Below are 25,381 nucleotides of genomic sequence, written 5' to 3'. Positions count from 1 at the left end.
GTTCAGCACTTTACCAAGTGGAATTTTTAAATTTCTATTCGAGTTGAGCAGCAGAGAATAAAGTGCCTGGAGAAGAACGCAAACATTTGATCTCTTGTTTGAAGTAAGCAACTTCCTGCCTTACAACTTTTTTTCCCTCAACAATTCCTGATAGGTGGGAGACATAATGCAGCACATCCCCATCATTAATCTGCTGACCTTTTTAAAACATGGTGAATTGCTGTTAGTTGGTGAGCCAGGGGACACTTGTGTAATGCTGCACATACCTTAATCTGCTATATGAGAGAACTGTGTGCTTTACTGACTTGTCCATTCCCAGCTTGAATGTGATAGTATATGGTCATTGAAGTTCATATCTTAGAAAGGGCTTTTCTGATAATCTCTTCTCACAGACCTCAAGTTTACATCTTACTAATCTGTAGGGAATCATATGTGGTATTTTGTAAGGAACACATGCCCCTTAAAACAAACCCACATTTCTTTCTGACAGTCTTTTTCTTTTTTTGATCTGCCATTGAATTAATCATTCACCTACCTGGTTTCTTCTCGATGCTGGAGAGCATAGGAAGGAGTCCTTTATGTACTGGCTGTGGGCTATCAGCTCGTGTTTCTCAGGCTTTATTTGAAGTGAGTGAATGAGTTTAGAAAAATAATGCAACAGCTGTTTGTCTTCCTTACTATGGCCAGGAATGGTTTGGCAGTTGCCAAGCTGACCCTTCCCAAGAAGCTGCATTCATTTAGCATCATGTCGAGTACTGCCTGTTGGAAAATGTTGAGGCCAAAGCCCATGCCTTTGGAGGCGGTGCCAATTCAGTTTTAAAATGTCTTTGCCGTGACCACTTTCAGTTCATACTTTTACCCAGCATTGGTTGCACTCAGACTCCAGAAGTCAGCCTCCTTCAGTAGTTCAGTGCTTCAGGACTTGGCATATTCTTAACTTTTGACTTTCGTTCAGCTGCTTCCACTGTGATGAAGTTACTGTTCAGGATTTCCTCTGTTTGCGGTACAAGGAAAACACGTCAAAATTGGATGTAGCCACTTCAGTTCATGTAAGAGTGGTACTGTTTGGTAGATCTAGAGTATGTTTCCTGTCCTTCATCTACATGTATGTGTATGGCCACTCCTTCCTTTGGGTGCTGTTGGAGTTGAGGATGAACCTGATGGTAGATCTACTAAGACCACTTGCTTCTCAACTTAAAAGTAAAGGATCTGTTATTGTAATAGGAGTGCTAGGACCTTGTCCTTCATCTGTTGGTATAAATGCCCTTGTGGCTTCTTAAGTAAGAAACTCTCAAATGGAAGAGGTGGCCATTAAGTTTCATATATGGGATGATAAACTGACATCCCGGGGGGGGGGGGGGGGTGGAGATCCACCACAATTGGAGGACGAAGAGTATTGAGCTCTGGAAATTGGACCAGACATTGAGGCCTTCATTGGCTGAAATCTGAGTAATTAGGACTACTGCAGCAGTGATTTACTTGAAAATCTGCTGTTATGGTAGGTTCTTAAGCATTGTGATCCTGGTCCAAAATAACTTGTCCTCAAAGCCCTTCCCCACTCTCTTCCAACTTCTGGCCAGGCCTGTGCAATGGGCACTGCTGTTTAGACCTTGGCTCTTTACATGCAATTGGTCTGAAACATACACTCTGGAGCAAGGGTAAACAGACCACCACCAATAGCCATATTGGTCAATACAAGAGTTTCTGGCTCTTCTGTACCACTTCCCTCAAGGAACTGGGCAGTCAGGGGATACAAGGTCAAGTAAGATTATTGACCTTCATCAGGTCATAGCAAGTGACTAGTTCTAGTTCTGGAGATTTAAGGAGGCCCAGTTTAAAAGGGATCCAGTAGTCGACATACTAGAAGTTGTACTTTACTCCACATAGATACTGTCATTAAACTGACAGAATATTTAAGAGTGATGGTGGGGATGGTCACTGACTACTTGAATCGCCATCTGATTTCTGTCTGACCAGCAAATTCCAGACTGACCTCAGACCATTCTTATTAATAAACATCAAAATACACAAGCAAACTTAACACTGTAGCTTGCGTTTGCATTACACCTGACACAGATTTAACTGTTACAAAGATGTCCTTCCATATCACTGTTGCAGTGTTAATAACAGAAGGGATCTTCTGCCAAGGATAGGCCAACATCCAGCCCATATATCAAAGCCTTTAACACTTGTATATATTGCACATCACGTGCACTGCCAGTGCAAGACGTAGTGCATAAAGGTGATGTACGGACGCAGAACTTTGCTAGCAGTCTGAATGCCATGATTGAACACTGATCTGAATGCCTTTTTTTGTGCTGTTTATCGAGCTGATGTCCTTCATGGATGCATCTGCAGTCATAACAACTGGGTTGTCCTGTCGTCAGGCAGCCCTTCAGTCGGCCGGATTCCAAAGTCCGGGTCCGGCTTCGGCTGATGTCGCACTTCACCCGACGTCATCTCTGTTGGTCTTCGGGTATAAAGGCATCAGCCGACGCCATTTTCCTCAGTCTTTCTTGCGTGGCGCCCGAAGCAGAAGCTGTTCGCAAGTGCCGGTCAGTCGGATCCAGAGATTACTTCTACCGAATACTACTTCGAAGACTTCTAAAGCTAAGTACCCCGTTGGGGACTCTTTCTTGCCTCAGCCGATGTCAGAAAAAGTTAATAATTGTTTAACCTGTGGGAAACAAATACCTCATAAGGATTTCCACTCTTACTGTCTGCCTTGTTTAGGCCCAGCCCATTACTCAGACAGTTCCTCAGAGGAATCAAGAATGTAAAACCTCCAAGGAAACCACCATTACCAGCTTGGGACTTGAACTTTGTGCTAGAAAAGTTGACACTAGCACCTTTTGAGCCAGCAGCAACAGCAGACCTACAGCATCTATCGTGGAAAACCGCCTTCCTACTGGCAATAACCTCAGCCAGGAGGGTTTCTGAACTCCAGGCCCTTATGGCAGTACAACCCTTCCTAATCTTCCATCAAGATAGAGTGTCCATGAGGACTAATCCTACATTTATGCCTAAGGTGGTATCCAGAGTGTCCTTAAACCAGGCAATCCACCTACCTACCTTCTTTCCCAACCCACAAAACAGAGGGGAAAGAATACTGCATACCTTGGATGTACACAGACAGCTACGCTACTACCTGGACAGAACTAAAAGTAGCAGAAAAACTGATCAGCTTTTTGTAGCCTATGCAACAGGAAGGGAAGGCAAAGCTATTTCCAAACAGACAATCTCCAAATGGATAGGAAATTGCATACGGTTCTGTTACTCCTTCCATGGAAAACCAATTCCACAGAACATAAAACCTCATTCTACAAGGGCAACAGCCACTACCACAGCCTTTTTACGAGGAGTGGCAACCAAAGACATTATTGAGGCGGCTACTTGGACCTCCGTGCATACATTTGCCAAGCATTATAATTTGCCTCTATATTCCAGATCCCGAGCAGGGTTTGCCACTGCTGTACTGCAAGGGATCCTAAACACACCATAATCTAGTTTCTTCCTCCTCCCTAGTTGGCTATGGTATTCAACCCAGTTGTTATGACTGCAGATGCATCCATGAAGGACATAGTACAGTTTTGTACCTACCATAAATGTAGATGTCCGAACTGGATAGCATCTGCAGTCAGGATTACCCTCCCTCCTTCCCTCTGTGGTACTCCTAGGGTGTTTACCCTCCTAATAGCTAGCTGGTGGGGAGTCTTTTATGGTGTATTTGTTGTATATATGTACATACATGCTTATTTTTTGTGTTTACCACTATCTTTTTGGAAACATTGGCATTTATCCAAAATGTTTAGCCTTCAAGAGGGCTACTGGCATCTGGGGCAAGAAACACTGAGGAAAATGGCGTCGGCTGATGCCTTTATACCCAAAGACCAACAGAGATGACGTCGGGTGAAGTGCGACATCAGCCGAAGCCGGACCCGGACTTTGGAATCCGGCCGACTGAAGGGCTGCCTGACGACAGGACAACACAGTTGTTATGACTGCAGATGCTATCCAGTTCGGACATCTACATTTATGGTAGGTACAAAACTGTACTTTTTGTCATATAAGTACCCCTTTGAGGTTTCTCCTTATCTTTTTTTTATTTAGTGTTGGTTTGTTTCATGTCATCCAGAAAGGAAAAACGTCAGTGTGGGAGGCAGATTTTCCATAAAGACTGTCACAACTAGTCTCTTGTTTTTGGGTACTTCCCATGACCGTGCGCAGTGTTCTGTCTGCCAAGCTTTTCTCCCCAAGAATTTGCGTAGTTTTCTCTTACTTATTTATCTACCTTGAAAGTCAATGTCTTAAGCTGTTGGCTCAAGATGCTAAGTCAGAGTTTTCCCATCCCAAGAGTCTGCCATCGGCCATGAAAAAGGCCAAAAAACTTGTCTGATAGGGCTGCTGTCCCTCTTCCTACAGACATCTCTTTCAAGGCTAGTGAAAGTCTAGAGGATCATCCCATAGTTGCTTCAGAATCCTCTGCCACAACACCGTCAGAGGTACATGGATCTGACTTCTGGTACAATCCTATAAGGCTTTACAAATGTCTGCTCCAGACATTGAGGTGGTACCCTGGCTGATTATATACGATGGACCATAGGGGATTCTGCAGATCTTAGTGAGGGAAGAGATCCCCAGTATGCTTGAGTGTCACCAAAGTTCTCTCTCCTAGGGTGTTTCGAGCAGATGTCCTGCAGAAAAATAAACAGAAAACCAAGCATATTCTCCCTGCAGGTAAGGGTCTACAATGAGAATGGCATGATTTTACTCTGGGATTGTTTAATGCTTTAATGCTTCTTCGATGGGAGTCTGTCTCTTCCCCTTCTCTTAAAGTCTTAAAGTCTTCCACTTCTCTTAAAAGACCTAGGGAACTGGATTCTTCTGAAGATCCGGATTATGGGATCTTTGGCTTACTTTTTTCAAATCCCTTCCCCCTTGGACTGTGGTTCAGAGGAAGAGGATTCCAGTAGTGCAGTTTTCCCTTTAGGGAACTGTCCTTTGGAGACGCCGTTTACCAGTATGTTGGAGTTTAAGGGGGATTGCTCTCAAGATTCTGATATCCAGAAAATGTATTATGAGCTCCTTCAGGTGGAGGTTTCCAAACATTCTGTTCCCCCTGTTCTGGGTGCCCTCCTGGATACCTTTTCAGTAACTTCTGTGGCCCTTGATTCTCAGCCTCTGTCTCCCAAGAAACCTGACCCATTTTGCAAGGTGCCTGGTGAATATAAATTTCTGTATGAATGCTCCTCATCTGATCCTTCTATAGTGCCTGTTTCTTCTGACAGTACCTCCAAGCTGTTGCCCTCTACCAGGCTGTTTCCTTCAGACAAGAATAATAGGGCCATGGAAAGGCTGGGCAAGAAGGTTTATACTGCCTCCACTTTATCTTTTTGGGCCATTAACTACTGGACTCATATGACCATGTATGTTTTTACCCTCCTTTGTCAGGTAATTTCCTTGAGTTTGAGAGTAAGGCTTCTGCCCTTTGTTAGGTCCCACTTGTCAAGTTGTCTGCCACTCTGTTAAATGCAGTTATGATGCATCTGCTACATTTATTTCTGTTAATGAGGCGTTACTCCTGTCTTCATATTCAGGCTTTTCTTGATGACATTTAGGCCAAACTTTTGGATACTCCGTTGGGTTATAGAAATCTTTTTGGTGCTGCTGCTGAACTTAAGTCTTTCCAGGATAAGGGCAAAGCCTTGCAGCAGTTGAAACATATTTTTGTTTCTCCTATTCCAAAGTTTCAGTGGAATTACCCTTCCAAATCTGGCAGTTTCATCCTCTGCCCAAAGGTAAAAAGGATTCTAGACGTGTCCCTCCTGATAAATCTACTCAAAACCCCTTCTTCCAGAAACCTGCTTTCCAGAATAAACTGGGTTCCATTTGACAGTTTGCTTCTTTTTTTCCCTTGGCCAGGTTCCTTTATCCCTTGTGTCGTTCCCTGTCTCTTCCTAATTGGTTAAAAATCAGAACAGAAACAGGTTCTGTCTGTTATTTTTCAGGGTATTTCATGATTTGGAAATCCCTTCCTCCCTTTTAAGGCATCCCTCAACCTCTTCAGGAACAACGTCCTTTTTTCCCAGAGGTGCCTCATTCTTGATCCGGGGGGAGGGGTCTATATTAGATAATCGAACTTTCAAAACTTCAACTGTCATATGGTCGACACCATACTGTCAAACTTTTAAAAGTTTGAATATCTACTTTAAAAAAAAATAAAAAACTACACAGATAACCTACCTGAACGTTTTAAGCAGGGGGACAAGCCCCCCTGCACCCCACACACCCCTCGCTCGTTAAATATATCAACTCAGAGATCGCACTACAGTGCAGAAAAGGGAAATCTTCTCATTCCGTGCTGTACGGAGATCTCCATTAAAACGTTTGAACTTTCAAAAATTCGATCAATGTTGTAGACCATATGACACTCGAACTTTTGAAAGTTTGATTATCTAATATAGACCTGATCCAGGGCGCATTCAAGCTGTACCCCCTACCCAGGTGGGGGAGAGTTTTTATTCTAGAATGTTTTTAGGTCGCATCCTTATGGATGTTTTCTTCAAACCTTTTCCCCTTATTCCCCAGGCCTTTCTGGTCTATCTGGATCTCAAGGATGTCTACCTTCATATCTCTTGTCTGTCCCATTTTCAGAAAATGTCTACATTTCTCTTTCTTCCTTGCTTTTTTATTTCTCTCATTTTGTCCTTTGGCCTCTCTACTGCCCCAAGGGTATTCACCAAATGCCTTGCTCCTGTCATTTCCTTTTGCAGGATGAGAGGGGCTCAGCTCTTTCCTTATCTGGATCTGCTCATTCAAGCTTCCTCCGCTGAGGCTCTGCTTTAGGATCTCCATTTTACTATTTCTCTGTTGAAGAGTCTGGGGTTTACCATAAACTTTCAAAACTCAGCTCTGACCCCTTCTCAGGATCATGTTTTCCTTGGTTGCAGAGACTTTTGCCCTTGCAGAAATCCTTGCCTGCCCCACGGCCTTGTCTCTTGTGGCCTTTTTCCATTCTGCACCTTCTCTGGATTCAATCACAACCAAGTGACTTTTTTGGGTCCTCTGGATTATGCCCTCCACCATTCTTCTGCTCCCTCTGGTCAGGCTCCATATGAGAAAGCTACAGTGGTTCCTCAAGTTAGTCTGACTTCAACATTGCCACCCCCTGGACTTCCTGTCTCCTTCCTTGTCTGAAGCTCAAGTTTCAATGGTGAATTCAACTTTTTTCTCAACCTGGGGCTTCCTTTCCAAGCTCCAGCCCCAACTCAAGCTCTTTACAGATGCCTCAGACAAGGGATGGGGAGGCTTCCTTTGGCTTTCTCAAGGTTCAAGGTCTCTGGACTCTTCTTCATAAGTCGGACCACATCACTATAAAGAAAATGTGGGTTCTACTTCTAGCTCTTCAAGCTTTTCCTTCCCTGTTTCATCCCTGGCCCCTCAAAGTTTTCACAGACAATACCACAGTGATTTGGTATATCAGCAAGCAAGGGGGGGTATACAAGGTCTTCTCTTCTCTTCATACACCTATTAATAACACATTTATAACCTATCATTCCAAAAAACACTTTAAAGCAGAGAGCTTTCAAAACGAACTAAAGGCCTGTAACTGGTCACCTCTGAAACAACTCAATCTAGATGAAGCAAACACAATATCTCCCATTTCCCACAGCACTTTACAAAGCACAAACAGTTCAGTGCCTCCCTTCCATATACAACCTGTGCCAACATCCTTTATCTGCAAACTCCTTCAAAAACTCAAACCTTGCACCCCTTCTGCCTACCACCTACCAACAGAATACCTTCAAATAGCTTCCAAAGTCATAGCATATCCCATATCCATCCTTATAAACTGAACAATCATAGAAGGTAACATCCCATCCATATATAAAGTCTCCCATATAATCCCCTTACATAAAGGAGGCAAATCCACTGATATCTCCAACTTCCGACCAATTGCATTACTCTCTCCATTAGCCAAAATAATGGAAAAATGTATTCACCATCAACTACTCCACCATCTGCTCCACAATAACTTACTTGCCAACTGTCAACACGGCTTTAGGCCCTTTCATAGTACAACTACCGCCCTTCTATCTTTTACTGACTGTATTAACAAGAATCGAAATAATAACTCTCTATCTTCTGCACTATTCATTGGCCTATCAAAAGCCTTTGATATGGTTAACCATGACTTACTAATCAATGTCCTAAAAGCCCAATCTCTTGACCCACAAGCAATACTTTGGTTTACATCCTATCTAAAAAATAGACAGCAAGCAGTGCTCTAGGACAATAATCTCTCCACACCCCTCCCTGTAAACATTGGAGTCCCTCAAGGCTTTTTCCATCTTTATTAATGATCTAAATACTGTTGTTCCTCAAGCCACATGCATACAATACGCTGATGATTCTACTTTAATCTGTACTGCTAAGTCATCAACCTCTCTTCAGACCCTTACTCAAGCAGTTTTTAACACCGTTGAAAATTGGTTCACCCATCACTACCTCCTCCTTAACCCTAAAAAAAACTAAATTATTACTTTTTGCCCCCACTCAAAAGTCACCAGAGTTCCACTTCACAATTATCTCTAACAATGGAACTATTTCCCCTGACACTACTACACGTCTACTGGGCATAACCATAGATAATAACCTCAGCTTCGACGAACATATCAACAATACTGTACAGACTGTCAATAAAAAACTAGGCTCCCTGTATAGAATCAGACCCTTCCTCACACCACTAGCTAAAACCTCCATTGCCCAGACTCACCTAACTTCTACTCTATTCTATGCTTCTGCCATATACATCAATCTATCAAAACACAATCTAAGCAAGCTTGAAACTAGCTATAATAACATAGCTAGATTTGTCACTGCCACCCCCTTCAGAACCCACCACTGTCACAACCTTAAGCAACTTGGATGGTCAGAACTACAAAACCATCTACTGTATAAGCAACTGCTTATCTCACATAATATTCTTCATCACCCAAACAATGCCCCAATCCTCTCTAACCTGATCTCTCCATATAGAAATCTTGCAACACTTCGCTCAGCAAATAAGCTGTTAATCTCCTATATTAAATCAAACAATAAAGCTGGGGACTCACTTTTTACTAACATTGTGGGTAAAATCTGGAACAATCTTCCTAGTACACTCACGTCTCTCTCATCCACACCACTCTTCTAGAAACATCTCAAAGAACATCTGGAATTTCATTGGCTTTGTCCCTGTTCTAAACCAGACTAAACCCTACTTTTTCCCCCTTAAAGCTCTTTTTTCTATACCCCTTCCTTCTAACCTTTGTCCCTTCTACAGCTTTAATCAATAGAAACTAACCATCTGAAGTAGTTACTTCATTTGATCTGCAACCTGTGAGTGTCGGATCCGACCTCGGATCCGATCCGGCATCTTTCCAAGCTCCTAGATCTGAGCTCCTAGCTCCTCCCCCCTACCCATAATCCCTTACTACTGACCACATTACCTCAGATCGTTTTTTGCCGCTGCTGAAGAAGCTTCCCTGTGAAGAGCTCATGGCTGGGTGAGATCTTGCTGGTTTTTCAAAACACTTTTCGACAATTTTGAAGTTGTGTGTGTGCTAGCTCCCCTTTTTCTTCTACTTGTGCTAGTTTTGATTTCTTTTTTATTAGTTTAATCACTAGTTTACCTTCACCACCCCCTCCCCCTCCTAGTGTTTGGGTGTGTGTGTGAATGATGTCTGAAGGGCCTAAGGCCATTTTTTTCTAAATGTACTGAGTGTGGCCACAAGCTTTCCCCAGCTGATGGCCACACTCAGTGCGTTTTGTGCCTGGGGGCAGCTCATTTGTCAGAGGCCTGCCAGATCTGCGTGGCCTTCAACCCCCGGGCACTTCGGGATAGGAAGAACAAGCTGATCCTGGCAGGAAAGCTCCCCCAGGAGTCGGCTTCTTCCTCTCCCGTTCGGGCTCCAGCTGCTTCGGCAGCTTCAGCACCGTCTGTCCCCTTAGCTCTACCCGGGACTCAACCTCCCTCTTCGGGTTTGAGCTCTGGGGAAACTAGTGTCTCTTCACTGCCAGAGAAGAGGCACAAGGATAAAGAAGGACATAGGTCCCACAAAAGGCGGGCTGAACTTCATCCTTCGGCTCCGCCAATGAAAATACTTAAGTCTCCCTCAAGGGTCTCCGGATCCCCCTCCTCTCTGCGCCGTTCGCCATGTTTCTCGCCGGAGGAGGAGGATAGGTCTCCCTCGAGATCTCCAAGGCGGCCCTCCCGGCCCGCTTAGACTACGTCATCCAGGTCTACCCGTAGCATCTCCGAAGCGGACATGGATCGGATGATGCGTTGGTTCTTGCAGACCCAAATGCAGATGGAGATGCTCTTGCCTCCCCCCCCCCCCTCTGGGGGGAGTGCGGCCCCCATATTTGCCCCGATCACTCCTTCTCCAACTCAATTTCGGGTCTCTGAGTCATCGGATCCAGGCCCATTCGGACCCGGGGAATTGGCGCCGATAGCGGTGGTTTCTTCGCTGACTACACCTTCGAGCTTGTCGGATCCGAGCTCTCGGGGCCGAGGGCTGAGCGTCGAATCCAAGGGAGTTGCTGTGTCTTTGGCACTGTTGGCGTCGGAGCACACCTCTGCCTCGGCGCTGGCTGCATCGGCTCCGACCCGGATCCCTTCCTCGGAGTCGAGGAGATTACTCTCAGAGGCTGGCGAGAGTAGCTCTCCTTCAGCTTTTGAGGTAGTGGAGAGGGTGTTGTCGAGGTCCTCCAGATCCGCGACCCGGGCTTCGGATCCACCCGCACCCCCACTGTATGAGGGTCTGTCTTCCATCATCTGTCCATCGGGACAGCCTGCCCAAGCCCTCCAGCTAGTTCCCGCGGGGGAACAACAACCTGTGGATGAGCCCTCTTCGGACAGCCCCACCGAGGATGTCCCTCGGAAACATCGGTGCAAAAGGAGGCACCTGGACTCCCCCGAGTCCGTTACCACAGACACAGACTTGGATGATACGGAGGGTTCCCCAAGATCACCCCCTGAAGATGTCTCCTTTGGAGACATCATGGAAATGTTGCGTATCAGAGTGGGGTGGTCTGCCCAAAAGCCCTCCCTTGACGAGTCAGTGTTCCTGGAGGCCTTTGAGGCAGGCCCATCTACCTCTTGGGTGTCCCCTCCGGCCGACCCCCTGGTGGACTTGATTACCACCAGGGTGTGGAAGGAGCCCGACACCGTGGAGCCAATCCCTAGGCGCCCCGATAAAGTCCTCAATCCCCCCACAGATAGACCATCCTGGGCCAAAGGAACCCCTGTTGATGCCATGTTGGTAGCGGCGGCCACCAAGAAAGAACTCGCGCAGGAGAGTTCTTCTGTTCACCCGCCGGATAAGGAATCTCGGGCGCTTGACCAGATTGGGAAGCGGATGTTTTCTTCAGCGACCTTTTCCATAAGGGCGCTGAATTACATGGCACATACCATTAGGCTACAGCGAGACTTGATTAAGGAATACGCTGCAGCCCCCCCGGAGTCCATGTCTGTCCCGGACAAGAAGGTCTTTGAGACTCGAATGGCCACTCTAAAATCCATCTCTAATACATCTGTGCGGCTTCTCTCCGACGCAACAGAGGGAGCCGCTAGAGCTAGCTGAGCCGGGGTTGTCTTGCGATGTCTCTCCTCGCTCTGTCTTTGTGACTTCGCGGATCCCTTCAAGGCGTCCTTCACGAACGCCCCTTTTGACTGTTTTGCCTTGTTTGGCAAAACTGTTCGCGACACGCTGGCCCAAAGCGAAAAGGACGGGAAGACGCTGTCTGCCGTCGGAATCCGCTTCTCTAATCCCCAACAATCCCATCCTGCTGCGGACCACTCGTCCTCTAGAGACAGAGGAGGACAAGGTGGACGCCGGCCCAGAGGCAGAGGGGGGCCGCGTAACTTCGGGTCTAGAGAACCTTTCTCAGACAGACCCGCGCAACAGCCCTGAAGGCTTGCCAGACTATCCCTCTCTGGAGGCAGTCAGGGGGCGGTTGTCGGAGCACCTGTCAAACTTGGGAGTCCCTTACAACCGATCGATGGGTGCTCCGGATCATATCCAGAGGTTACTCCATTCCATTCATAAACCTTCCCCCCAAACCCAGACGTCTCCCCGATGTCCCACCCGATCAGAGGGAGGCAGCGGCCTTGGAGATTTCAAAGCTGCTAAGAAAAAGAGCCATCCAGCCCGTCCCCCCAGATCAGTCCAGATTGGGTTATTACTCCAGGTTCTTTTTGGTGCCAAAGAAAACGGGGGACCTCAGACCCATCTTAGACCTTTCCGCTCTAAACCTGTTCATACCCAAGGAGAAGTTCCAGATGGTCACTCTACAATCAATTCTCCCCCTTCTGCGGGAGAACGACTGGATGTGCTCGTTAGACCTCAAGGATGCGTATTACCACATCTTGATGGGCAGCCGATCCAGGAGGTTTCTCCGCTTCCGGCGCGGAGACAGTCATTTTCAATTCAGGGTTCTTCCATTCAGCCTCACCTCAGCCCCCAGAGTGTTCACCAAGGTCATGGCAGTGGTTGCAGCCCACCTGAGACTTCAGGGCATTCAGGTCTTCCCCTACCTTAGACGACTGGCTCCTCACCGCCACCAACAGGCATCAGCTCTGTGTGGCGAGATATTTTGCTTTGTCTCTGGCCCACAGCCTAGGCATCTCAGTGAACGAGCAGAAATCCTGCCTGTGCCCCACTCAAGCCCTAGAATTCATAGGGGCCAGGTTAGATACACGAACCTCCCGAGTTGTTCTAACGTCAATCAGGCTGAACAGCTTGTCGTATCAGGTGTTAGCCCTTATTCGGAGCCCTGCTCTTCCGGCGGAATTAGTCCTGAGGGCACTGGGGTCTGTCAGCATCGATCGCTCTCTCTTCATGCCTGTCTGCGAATGCGTATATTACATTGGACCTTTCAAGTCCAATGGTCCCTGTCGATTCACCCGTTAAACACGCCAATCCCCCTGAGCAGGGTGTGCAGGGACTCCCTTCTGTGGTGGTTACATGCACAGGAACTCAGAGAATGGAGGCCCTTTGTGATTCCCCCGGTCGAAGCCACGCTGACCACGGACGCTTCTCGCCTCCGGTGGGGGGGCATTGTTCAGGCAGATCCGTTCAAGACACGTGGACTTCCCTAGAGACCGCATTGCATATCACTGTCCTAGAGATGAGGGCGGTGCTTCTGGCGTTGCAAGCTCTCCACGACCTTCTTCCCCTGGGGACTATTGCAATCCAGACGGACATGTCAGTGGTCTGGTATATAAACAAACAAGGAGGGACCAGATCTTATCCCTGTGTTGAGAAGCCATGAGAGTGTGGGAATGGGCGATTTCCACCAACTGCTTTCTGATAGCAACGCACATTCCGGGACGATCCAACATATTAGCGGACAAGCTAAGCCGGGTGCTCCTCACTCCATACGAGTGGTCTCTGAATCCGTCTGTTGCGAAGCAAATCTTCCACAAATGGGGTCAGCCTCGCTGCGATCTTTTCGCTTCTCCTTTAAACACAAAATGCAGCGAGTACTTCGCGATACCCCCCCCCCCCCCCCGAGGGGAGACTCTCAGAGACGTTCTAGTCCATGCTTGGCCCCCCGGACTCCTTTATGCTTATCCCCCCCTCCCACTCATGATGAAATTCATCCAGAAAGCCTGTCGGTTGGGGAGCAGAGTTATCCTCATAACCTCGACAGATATGGTTCCCCTTTCTGCGGTCTCACAGTATGGCTCCGCCATGGATTCTGGATCCCAGTCCAGACCTGATCTCGCATCCAGCGGGATGCCCTACCCCAAACCTGGTCAATCTCAAACTTGCTGCTTGGTTGATCCAGTTCCATTAATGGCTAGGACTCCCGGTATCTCATCTTCCGTTAAGGCCATTCTGGTGGCGGCTCATAAACCGTCTACCAGAAAACTTTACAACAGTAAATGGAAACGTTTCTCCATCTGGGCCAAAGACAAGGACTTGGACCCATTTACTGTCCCTGTTCCGACTGTTCTGGACTTCCTTTCCCTGCTTTTTAGGCAAGTGCCTCCACGGTTAAGGTGCAGCTGGCGGCCATCTCCCATTTTCATATGGGCGACGGCATAGGCTCCTTAGCGTCTACAAAGTTGTGGAAAACCTTCTTAAGAGGCATTTTTCTTCTGAAACCACCTGTTAAGACTGTGGTTCCCCCGTGGGACCTCACTCTGGTCTTGCAAGCCTTGACGAGACCACCTTTCGAACCTGCGACTTCCGTTTCGTTGAAGTTCTTATCTTGGAAAACGGCTTTCTTGGTGGCTATTACTTCAGCCAAGGGGGTTTCAGAATTGCAAGCTCTGTGTATCAAACCTCCATACCTTATCTTTCACAAAGATAGAATGTCCCTCAGGACTAATCCGTCTTTCTTGCCTAAGGTGACTACAGAATCAAATATCAATCAGTCAATAAATCTTCCTGTATTTTTCCCAAATTTTCACAATAAAGGTGAATACACGTTGCACAAATTGGATGTGCACAGACAGCTGCGTTTTTACTTGCACAGGACTAGAGAGTTTCGCAAGTCGGACCAGTTGTTTGTCTCTTATGCAAAGTCAGCCATGGGCAAAGCAATTACCAAAGTGACTGTAGCAAATTGGATCTGTCAATGCATTATGCTAGCATACACTTTGTCAGGCAAGCCAGCTCCAGTTGGCATCCGTGCTCATTCCACAAGATCTGTAGCTACCTCAACAGCTTTTTGGTGTGGGGTTCCAGTAGACGATATTTGTTCAGCAGCTACCTGGTCCTCATCTCATACGTTCATTTCTCATTACAAGCTGGATATGATTTTCAGGAGTAGGGCTTCTTTTAGCTCCGCGGTGCTTCGGAATATCCTTCCGTAAGGACCACCCAGGTTCTTGTAGGTTAGCTGGGGACTCTGTCCCATAGGTTGCAGATCAAATGAAGTATCTACTTCAGATAAAGAAGTTATGTACTCACCATAACGTTCCATCTGAGTAGATACTTCATTTGTCTGCAACCGACCCCCCCTGCCATCCCCCGAACCTGTCGGGAATATTTCTGATCATTCGAAGTTGGTTTCTGTCTTCAGTTAGTGAGGCAAAAAAAAATGATCTGAGGTAATGTGGTCAGTAGTAAGGGATTATGAGTAGGGGAGGAGCTAGGAGCTCGGATCTAGGAGCTTGGAAAGCTGCCGGATCGGATCCGAGATCGGATCCGACACCCACAGGTTGCAGACAAGTGAAGTATCTACTCAGATGGAACGTTATGGTGAGTACATAACTTCTTTTTATTCTAGCCCTTGTGATTCTTGCCGCCTTCTGCTCTCTCTTTCTCTTTCTCAGACCTACTAATCATTACTTCAGAATTCTGAGTGTCCTTGTACTCAATTGTATTTTAAACCTTGCACAGCCTGCGAGCTATTATTATTCACAGAAACAATTTTTTTGATTCTCTTAAATCTTTTTTTTAATTTCTTTTTATTTGAATTTAGTCATTTTTAACTATTGTAATCTTTTTTGTAATTTACTAATGCTTGGAGCTTATCTCCCTGGGCCTCTACTGAAAATGGACATGTATCCAGCTAGACTAGCCCCCAGCCATCAAATGTAAAATAAATAAATAAAAATAAATAAATTCTTTGGAGATTAGCTTTTCAAGTCTGGGATCTAGCTGTCCATTATCCAGTGACTCTTCAGGCTGTTTACTTTCCTTCAGAACATAATCTAGTGACAGACTCTTTGAGTAGGCCCAGCACACAAGCTCACGAATGGATGCTTCACGGAGGTGTGTTCCTGGACATTGTCCATTTGTGCAGTATTCCTCAGGTAGATTTTTTTGCTCATCTCTGAACAGATAGCTTCCTCTATTCTGTTCCAGTTTCAAGTCCTCTGGCTTGGAAAGTAGACGCCCCACCTTTTTCATGGAAGGGGATGTTTCTGTACACCTTTCCTCTGCTACCAATAGTTCTGCACGATATCAGGCAGGACTGTCCCAAAATACTGTTAGTGGCTTCCTTTTGGCTCAGATGGCATTGGTTCCTCCACCTTTTTCACTTGGCCAAGAGTCATCACCACAAGTTACCTCACCAAGTGGACTTTCTCACACAAGGCGAGGGGTCTCTTATCCATCCTCACTTGTCCACTCTTAACTGACACTGTAGGTGATAGGGTTTTGATTCCTTTAAGCACCTCTTTTCTGAGGACATGCTTTGGGTTCTGCAAGGAGGCCAAGAAGCTCACTACCAGGAAGTCATATTTGTCTAAATAGAATCTATTTTCTGTCTTGTGCCGCTCTCGACGTCGGGACCCCCACCCCTTCTGCGAGGGTTCCTCTGGATCTTTATTTGTGTGATTTGCTTCTTGCTGGGTTGGCATATTCTTCAGTTAAAGCTCACTTGTCAGCAATTTCTTCTCATCTGTCCTTGCCACCTCCTCTGGCCTTTAGAGTTCAGGTCAAGCCATTTCATAAAGGTGTCCTTTATATCAGGCCTCACAGGAAGCCTATTTTGCCTTCCTGAGACCTCAAGTTTTGTTCTTGAAAAATTGACTCGGACTCCTTTTGATCCTGCTGCTTCAGCTTCCTTACAATATTGTACTTGGAAGACCGTTCTTCTTTTGGCTTTCATTTTAGTCAAGAGGGTGTCTGAACATCAGGCATTCATAGCTGTTCTTCCTTTCTTAGTTTTCCACACATGCAGGGTTTCTTTTCATACTAATCCTCCTTTTATGCCTAAGATGGTCAATAAGTTGTCCCTTAACCTATTGGTTTGTTTGCCTTCCTTTTTTCATTCTCTGCAGTATGCCAGTGAGAAGGTTCTTCCACCTTGGTTTTACATAGGCAGCTCAGATGTTATTTCGGTAAAACAAAAGTTATTCACAAATCTAAGCAGTTATTTGTTTCCTTTCATCCCAGATCTTGGGGTTTATCTGTTTCTAAGCAGATAATCTCTTCCTGGATTTCTAAAGCCATTTCTTTTTGTTCTATCCTTGGTAAATGTCTTTCTTTAGTAAAAGTTCATTGTACCAGAGCTGTCGCTTCCTCTGGTGCCTTTTTTTTTTTTTTTTTTTGCAAGGATGGGAAGCCAGTTCCATCCTTGAAGCTTCTACTTGGTCTTCTGCCCATACCTTCACTAAGCATTCTAGGTTGGTTATTATTTTCAAAAGGGCTAGAGTGGCTTTGCCAAAGCTATCCTGCATAGGTTTCTAGAGGGCTTTTCAGTGCCATCCATCTGCCAGGTTTCTTACGTTTTTAGACTCTTCCTTCTGTTATTAATACTGCAACAGTGATATGGAAAGACCTTGTACAGTTGTGTAACATCCTACTGTACCAGTAGATGTCCTTCTCTTCACTGTTTCAGTATTTGCTCCCAACCTTCTGCATCCTCTGCTCTAGCCTATTCTTGGCTGAGGGGCTCTTCTCTCTTTTTCTTCTTCTGGATGCACATGTTCTTCCTTGCCCTGGGGGGACATTCTGTTCCTCCAGAGGCTTGTTCAGTTTAGAGTGTGTCCAGTGCACGTTTGATGTACAGAGCCTGTAAGTGCTAAAGGCTTTGGTATACTGGTTGGACGTTGGGCTATATTTGGCAGGTAATCCCTTTTAATATGATTACTGTAACAGTGAAGAGAAAGGCATCTATTGATACTGCATGGTTTTACACAACTTAAACTTTCTTTCATTGATTGTGTTATTGTTACTACCAAGGTCATTGTCATGTGGGATGGCAACATTTATTAGAAACAATGTTAAGTGCAGACATCCACCAGCTCAATGCTGTGCACTTACATACTCCTTACTGCATGGACCAACAAGACATTAATATGATAGCACTTCTGTGTCCTTGTCAAGTCCACTAAATGTAGACTTGTACAGACTCATTTCAGATGCTTGAATTGACCTCCTGTCAACATTTGTTGCAATGAAGCATATGAACTCGTACGGCACAGAGGGATTCTTTCTCATGAAACATGAGTGACTGTATTTGTGCATAGCTTGGTCACTCCATTTGCCACTAGGTAATGCAGTATATTATACTCTAGTGTTGCTTTCCTCAGCATGTTGAGTAATGTGGTAGTAATAGCTATATTCATTCTATTAATCTGCATTGGATATCACAAGAGATAAACTTCCATCATTGTACAAAGATACCACTTTTGGTCATTGTACATGCACAGAGTATGAAATTCAGAGAGGCATGTGATTGTGTAACACATTCTTTTAATCACAAAATGTCATACTGTGATAATGACATCTGCATACTTCTGGCCCCCAGAAAGTTTCACAAAGCTTTGACCAAACATCATCTTGACCCTAGACCAACCGCCTTCATTCTTCCCCACCTTTAACTCTGATGCTGCTAACTAGTTAGTTTGACTGTGTAGTTATCTAGTCTTCTGTGACCTGTCCACAACAGATAACCCCTATATTTTTGATCTATATATAGTTCCCATTAACCTGGTTTACAAATTTCTGGACAGGAATGGATCACTGCTCCAGTTCACTCCTCTTTCAAAACTTGCAAAAGCATCAGCCCATGTTTGTTGCATTCTTTGTAAATATGAATACTTTTAATGAATAAATATATACTTTAAGCAAATTGCAACATAACGAAAAGGTACTCCTTTGTCATTAAAAAGGGATCTGGATTCAACTTATAAATGGTCTCCACGCTTTGAGAGAAAGCAAATAGCCATCAACATAGGATTACTGTACTACTCTTTGAGGTTCCAAGAGGGCTAGATCAGGAGGAAGTATCATTTTTATATATTTTAAGGTCTTTAGCCTCCTGACAGTCCATTTCAGGACTATCCATTTAGTATTTTTACATTTGTCATCCTTCTCCTCTTAACAAGGAAGAAGGGGTTAGATAAGCAGGATCCACACACTCCAGTGGTCTGTAGAATTGGAACATAAAAACAAATATGACAAAGTGACTGACTAAACATGCTACAGGTCCCTCTACTTTGGTCTAAATAAACTCTCACAAATGAAGGAAGTTAGTGTTATGATCTTAACATCCAGCAACCCTGACCCCAAAGACTTGAGATGCCTGTCTGAGACATGGGGCCTTGTCATCTTCTTTAGGCAAGCAATACTCCGGTTGTGAGGGGGGCAGTAAGTGAAGGGTCCTGATCTTTAAGATGCACCTAGCAGCCGTTGGAACTCTGTGCATATCCCATAAAACCAGAGTTTTTGGGATTCAGAGCGGTACCATTCAGTAATCAGAATTTTGTCTGTTGTCATACCAGATCAATATCCTTAAGCCCCACAGTTGGGTTTGAAGACCGCATTTGATTCTTGATACTAGAGAAATTCCTCAGCTAAGAAGTAGGATGTCGAGAACAGATACCTGTTCTGTTAGTCTGTCTGGAATACAACCAAGATAAATATTTGCAATGTGGCTATACACTGAACAACAGCTTAATTTCAGTTCTCTCAGTGTAAAAAGAGAAACTGAGAAACGAGCTGGTACTTCTGCCAGTTTGAGTAAAATTCAGGTGTTTGCTAGAAACTACATACTCTAAATGCGAGCAAAGAAGAAATTTAGAGACCCTAAAAGAAGATAAACTAGAAAAGGTGAAGAAAAAACACTGGGAAGAATCCTGCAGCTGTTCAGCAAAAAGCAGTTCAAGCTTCACCTTTGGTGCAAAGATGTCTTTCAGTAATTTAGAGGAAAAACTTACTTAGGTGACTTGAGTATATCAACTCAAATAAAAGGCTGGAAAAATAAAAGAACCTTTAAGTAGTTATTCAGATGAACTGTTAAAACTGCAAAAATCAGGCAGAAATGAAGAAAGGCTTGTTGAACATGAGACTTCTCAAGAACAACTTCTTTAAAAAATGGTAGAGTTAGCATGCAAATAAAACCTGCAATTTTCTGCTGTATCATAGAAACTAGAAAGAACAGACTGTATTAATTTTATGAAAGCACACAAAAAACTGGACTGGTATTACACAGTAGGATTCCTTAAATGAAAGGGCACATAGTGTATGCTCTAAACTTGGCCATGAGAAAGCAACCAAGAGCTGTATTAGTAAAGATGTATGTGAGATCATACCAGCAGAAGGAGCTGATCCTGACAAAACTGTAACCGAAGGGAACATATTAAATGTTAAAGATGGCAGAGTGTTTGTTGAAAATGTTTACTCTGTGCCAGGCAGAAGGAAAACAAATTTATCCCTGTAATCAGGGAATGTTGAGAGGTAGGTGTGAGATTTAAGCTGCTGCATCCAGTTGTCTTCAGAATATTTTTTCCTGCAGGATCAAATACATTTTTGATGCAGAACAGGCTAAACGGGAAATACAAGAGTTTATCCAACAAAAGTGAGGCATCAAACAGAAAAGGGTCTGTGCTTCTCATTCTTCTGACAACAAAACTCATAGAGAGACTTTGCCAGTAAAACAGGTTTTTGTGCATTTTCCTTTGGAACACTGGAGAGAGAGAAAAATGCAGAGGTTGACTAGAATCAGGAGTACCTTGGACTTGGAGCAGAGTCTGGTGCTAGGGGATTGAGATGGACAAAGACCAGCAGCACTGAAATTAGTTCATAAATGATAAAGTATCAGTCATATTTGTGAAATATGACTTTGCAAGAAAAAGTTGCTGAGAAAGCTTGGACTTCGCCTTTGTTAAACTTGTGGGTGGACCGTAAAGCATGTTACCCCAACTTTGTCATTAATGTTTAAGAGGACACTAAAAGGGGAAAAAGTAAGTAAAACAGCTTTTGTTGATTAGTATTTGTATAAAACATTTCATGAAATAAACTGCATATTGTGTACTAAGGCAGCTGTGTGTAGTATGTATGTGGGTATTTTAAATGTGGGGGTGTTGGGAATTTTTCAGTGATTGTATGTGATAAAGATGTTAAAGTAAAAAAGCACTCTTTAGTTGTAAGAACTGTAGGCTTTACAGTGTAACAAGAGAAGAAATGTTGCAAAAAGCAAGATCTGATGTCGGTTTTCGTTCTGCCCTCAGCTGATGGGTTCAGATCCGAATCATCTGATCTGACTCAGCCGTTGCAAAAGCTTATGGCAACTTAGAACTCTCAAGCTTCTCCCTTACCAAGAATGCACCACCCCCAATTACCACAGATCTTATTTGCCACTTTCAGCAAAAGACGTGATTGCTAGTCTCTCCAGCTTATTAGATAAGGGAAATTTTATCTTTCTTTACTGTTATTTTTGTGATAATTTCTACCCTTTGAGCTTTGTCTGCTTTGTACTAGTGTACTCTACAAATACTGTTAATATTGTCTTTTTATCTTCCTTTTTATATTTGTCCTACCTCTTCACTACCTTCATAGGTTTGGCCCTTTTGGATATCAGTGTCCTCAAGTTGAGAACAGTGCTTCTAGCATTGCAGGCCTTTCAGAACGCATTCCCTTCGGGAATTATTGCGATTCAAACAGGCAACATGTCTGGTTTGGTACATCAACAAACCAGGAGAAACCAGATCTTACCCTTTGTGCCGAGAAGCTCTCAGGGTTTGGCAATGAACGATCTCTTCCAACCGCTTTCTTATAGCAGCACATATTCCAGGGAAGTCCAGCGTGTTAGTGGACAGACAGAGCAGGTACATACTATTACCTCACAAATGGTCCCTCAACAAAAACGTAGTGGAACTGATTTCCGACAATGGGGCCAGCCTTACTACGATCTCTTGTCATCTTCCCTAAATGACAAATGCATCAGCTGCTCTGCCCTTTTCCCAACCCTATAGGGGAAGTCACCTTAGGATGCTTTTCTAAATGATTGCCCCCCCTCCCCCCGGCCTACTTTTATGCTTGCCCCCAATCCCTTTCATTTCAAAGTTCCTACGTAGAGCTGCCAGGTTGAAGTCATCCTTATTGCACCCTTTTGGCCTTGGCAGGTTTGTGTTCCCTTCCTATGGCCTCATTTAATTAATCAGCCTTGGATTCTGGACCCAGCTCCAGATCTGCTGTCTCACCTGACAGACATGAGCCCACCAAGACCTCTCCAGTCCCAAGCTAACAGCTTATTTTCTCCATTTCCAATAATAGCCAGACAACCTATGTTCCCATCTCCTGTCTGACCGATTTTATCCTCCCTTAAACTATCTACAAGGAAACAATACTAATTAATGGAAAAGATTTGTTCACTGGGCACTTCACAATGATGTGTAACCTTTTTCTGCCCCCCTTCATAATCTTCATTTCTTTACACTTTTTTTAATCAAGGAGCTAGTTCTTCAACAAAGTTCAGTTGGCAGCGATTTCTAATTTCCATATTGGCTTTTATGGTTCCTCACTCAGTCGCTCACTTCTTCATAAGCTTTATAAAACATTTTTAAGAGGCATGCTTTTGTTGTTAAGATCCCACTCCTCCATGGGGTCTAACTTTGGTACTGCAAGCTCTAATTCACTCACCATTCGAACCAGGACATAACTGCGATCTTAAATTCCTTTCTTAAAGCATTTTTGGTGGCCATTACATCAGGCAGACATGTTTTGGAAATTCAAGCCTTATCTGTGAAACCACAGTTTCTAATTTTTCATAAAGACATAGTTGCATTACGAACTCATGCATCCTTTTTGCCCAGGATAGTTTCAGAATCTAACATTAACCAGTCCATCAGTTAACCAGTTTTCTTTCCAAGTTTTTCAAACAAAGGCATATATTTGTTAGATTTATTTGGATGTTCATAGGCAACTGCATTTCTGTTTATATAGAACAAAGGACATCAGAACTACAGACAAGTTATTTGTTTGCTTTGCTGATGTGAAACTGGGTAAACCAGTATTCAAAATTACTCTCTGCAGATGTCTTACTGACTGCATTTCCTTGATATTCCATTACCAAAGTAAGTTCGTGCTCATTCAACCATGTCTAGCAGCTTTCTCAGTTTTTCATTCAAGGGCTTCCATGGATGAAATATGTACAGCAGTGATTTGGGCCAACTCTCATACTATCATCACTCATTACAAAGTGGATTTGCTATCCAGAGGCAGAGCATCATTTTGCTCAGTGGTGCTTAGGAATATTCTGCCTTGATTTCACCTTGGGATTTAGGTAGCTGGGGACCCTGTCCCATCAGTTGAGGATAGAATGAAAATTGACAACATCAGATAAAGAAGTTAAGTACTTAGCATAACGTTTCATCTGTGTTGTCCATTTTCATTCTTCCTGAACTCCCCACCCACCAACACCCTCTTTGATTTTGTCTGGAAGAGTCAGTAGATATGAAAAAATTGGCATAATCCAAGTATGACAAAGCTCCAAATATAGCCTTGTCTAACCTTTTGCTATTTCTCTCTTTATGCTGTTCTTTTTTGTTAAAAAAAAAATTTCTCTCTGCTTTAGCTACCAAGATCTGAGGTAACTGGGATTGGTGCATTTTGGGTAAGGGTGCTTGAGAGTTCTAAGTTGCCATAAGCTTTTGCAGTGTCTGAGTCTGATCCGCTGGTTCAGATTCTAACCCATCAGTTGAGGAAGAATGAAAATGGATAACACACATGGAAGGTTGTGATGGAGTACAAATCTTTTTTGTTAATGTGCTGTTATCATGGACTGGTGGGGAGTAAATATATGATGGTTTTATTATATTTAGGGAGTTGAGATGTTTTTTTTTTCTTTTTGCAAAGGTGAATGTCTAGATTAATGCCCTTGGTTTACTCTGTAAACAAGGGTGGTTCTAAGAAAGTAGGCTTGGAAAAATAAGATACAATGATGAAAACCATGAGAAGTGCTAAGTTCCTTGCATATGCAATGATATTCAGTTGTTTTTTCTCCACTAGCAAATGTCCCTTAGGAGTCAAGAAGTCCGCATCTGAAAGCAGTTGTGTATTCTGTTATGTTTTGAGTGAAATTGACAATTACTTCATGCATCTTCAGTGTTGTTTTTTTTTTCTGTCATTCCTGACTGTTCCATGGAGACGAGCTGTCTACAGGTGCAAGCAATTAGTCTTGAGAGCTCTCAGCATTCTTTGAGGAAAATGCTAAATATAAAGGTGCAAGGGCAAGCAGTTCAATAAAATAAATTATTGAAAGTGAATGAGAGCAGATTCTCTAGTAGCCTTAATAGTTTAATGCATTTAACAGAACAGTGTATAATTTAGTTTTATTTCAAGATAGCTAATGAACTTTTTCTTAAGGTTAAAAGTTGATATTTTCTGAAAGCATGCACATTTTCACATCTGAGAGGGGGACAGAGATAAAAGAACAGGCACCAGTCAGTTTAAGTGGGAGCACAGGCTTTAACACACTTTAGCATGAGTAACCTTAATTTGAGGTTAGATAATGCCTGTGGGGGGGGGTGTACCTGTCGATTTGGGGCAGTTCCAGTCTGGTTGGGTAAACTTCATTTTTTTGAAGATGTATATAGTTTTGTGTGTTTTGCTCCAAGTTAATAGGGTATGGGGGTGTTCAAAATGTAGTTTTGCTTGAGGGTTTTCATTAAAATAGTCTGAAAAATGTGACCTAGGTTTAAATGGAGATGACAAGAAACACCTGTATAAAATATCAGTCTGCTAAACAGTATATGCATGTAACACAAATTGGAAATGCACATCAACAACTGCCATGTTTAGTGTATGGAAACAATAACTTGTGATAATGGCTACACTGCCCATATTATCCTGGAATGTAAATTGCCTTACTGATATAGACAATGCAGAGTGCAAATAGCAATGCTGCAGGGGAGAAATTTGGAAAGAATGAGCTTGTGAATTTGGTAAAAGGATTTCAGGATGGATATTAAGCAATGTTAGGAACAACAGATGAGGGGAGTAATTATACTAATTGTTAGTGGTGCTCCATTAGTGATAGAAGAAAGGGGAAAAGGTAATAGTGGTATATTTATGGTAGTAAATGGCTATTCACAAGGGAGAAGGTTTATGTTGGCTTGTGTGTCTTTTCCACCAAAAATTGCCATTATGAATCTTGCAATTTTGGGAGAAATCAGCTTTCAGCAGGGAATAGAAGTGGAGACTGGAACTTGATTTGCAACAGTGTATGTATGTGGTTGACCTAGAAGGGAGAATGCAACAAAGGAAGGTAGTTTACTGAAGAAATTTATGAAAGTGTATGGTATGGTAAATGTAAAAAGGAACATGTGCATTTAAACGAAAGCTTCAATAATGTATCCAATAACCATTTCAGATTATGCACCAATAAAAACTCATATAAAAAGCAGGATAATGAAGTAAAATATGACACTGGCACTTTCCCACATACCTGGGTAGTAGAAATTAAGAGTTGTTAGTGAAGATAGAAATTTCTTTAGAAGTTCTAGCTAGTTCTTAATCAAGTTCTAGGCCAGATGCCCTTGTGGACCATTTTAAGCCTAGCCAATTTCCCTTGGTGAGAAGCCAACCCTCAATCTCTTGTCTGTGAGGTAAACACTTTAACAACTGCCAACCCCTAAGGTTAGTGAATG

General features: G+C 43.7%; 1 protein-coding gene across 1 annotated transcript in view; it reads left to right on the top strand.

Annotated features, from left to right (window-relative positions):
- NSD2 (nuclear receptor binding SET domain protein 2) overlaps positions 1-25,381 on the top strand; it is a 2,565,963-nt gene that overhangs the window by 2,312,934 nt on the left and 227,648 nt on the right. The gene's annotated exons all lie outside the window — the stretch shown is intronic.

This window comes from Protopterus annectens, chromosome 2.part1 (assembly GCF_019279795.1).
Source record: "Protopterus annectens isolate FY-2018-M chromosome 2.part1, PAN1.0, whole genome shotgun sequence".
Classification (NCBI taxonomy): Eukaryota; Metazoa; Chordata; order Ceratodontiformes; family Protopteridae; genus Protopterus; species Protopterus annectens.
The sequence above is the reverse complement of the archived record's forward strand: the minus strand, read 5'-3'. Positions and strand labels throughout refer to the sequence as shown.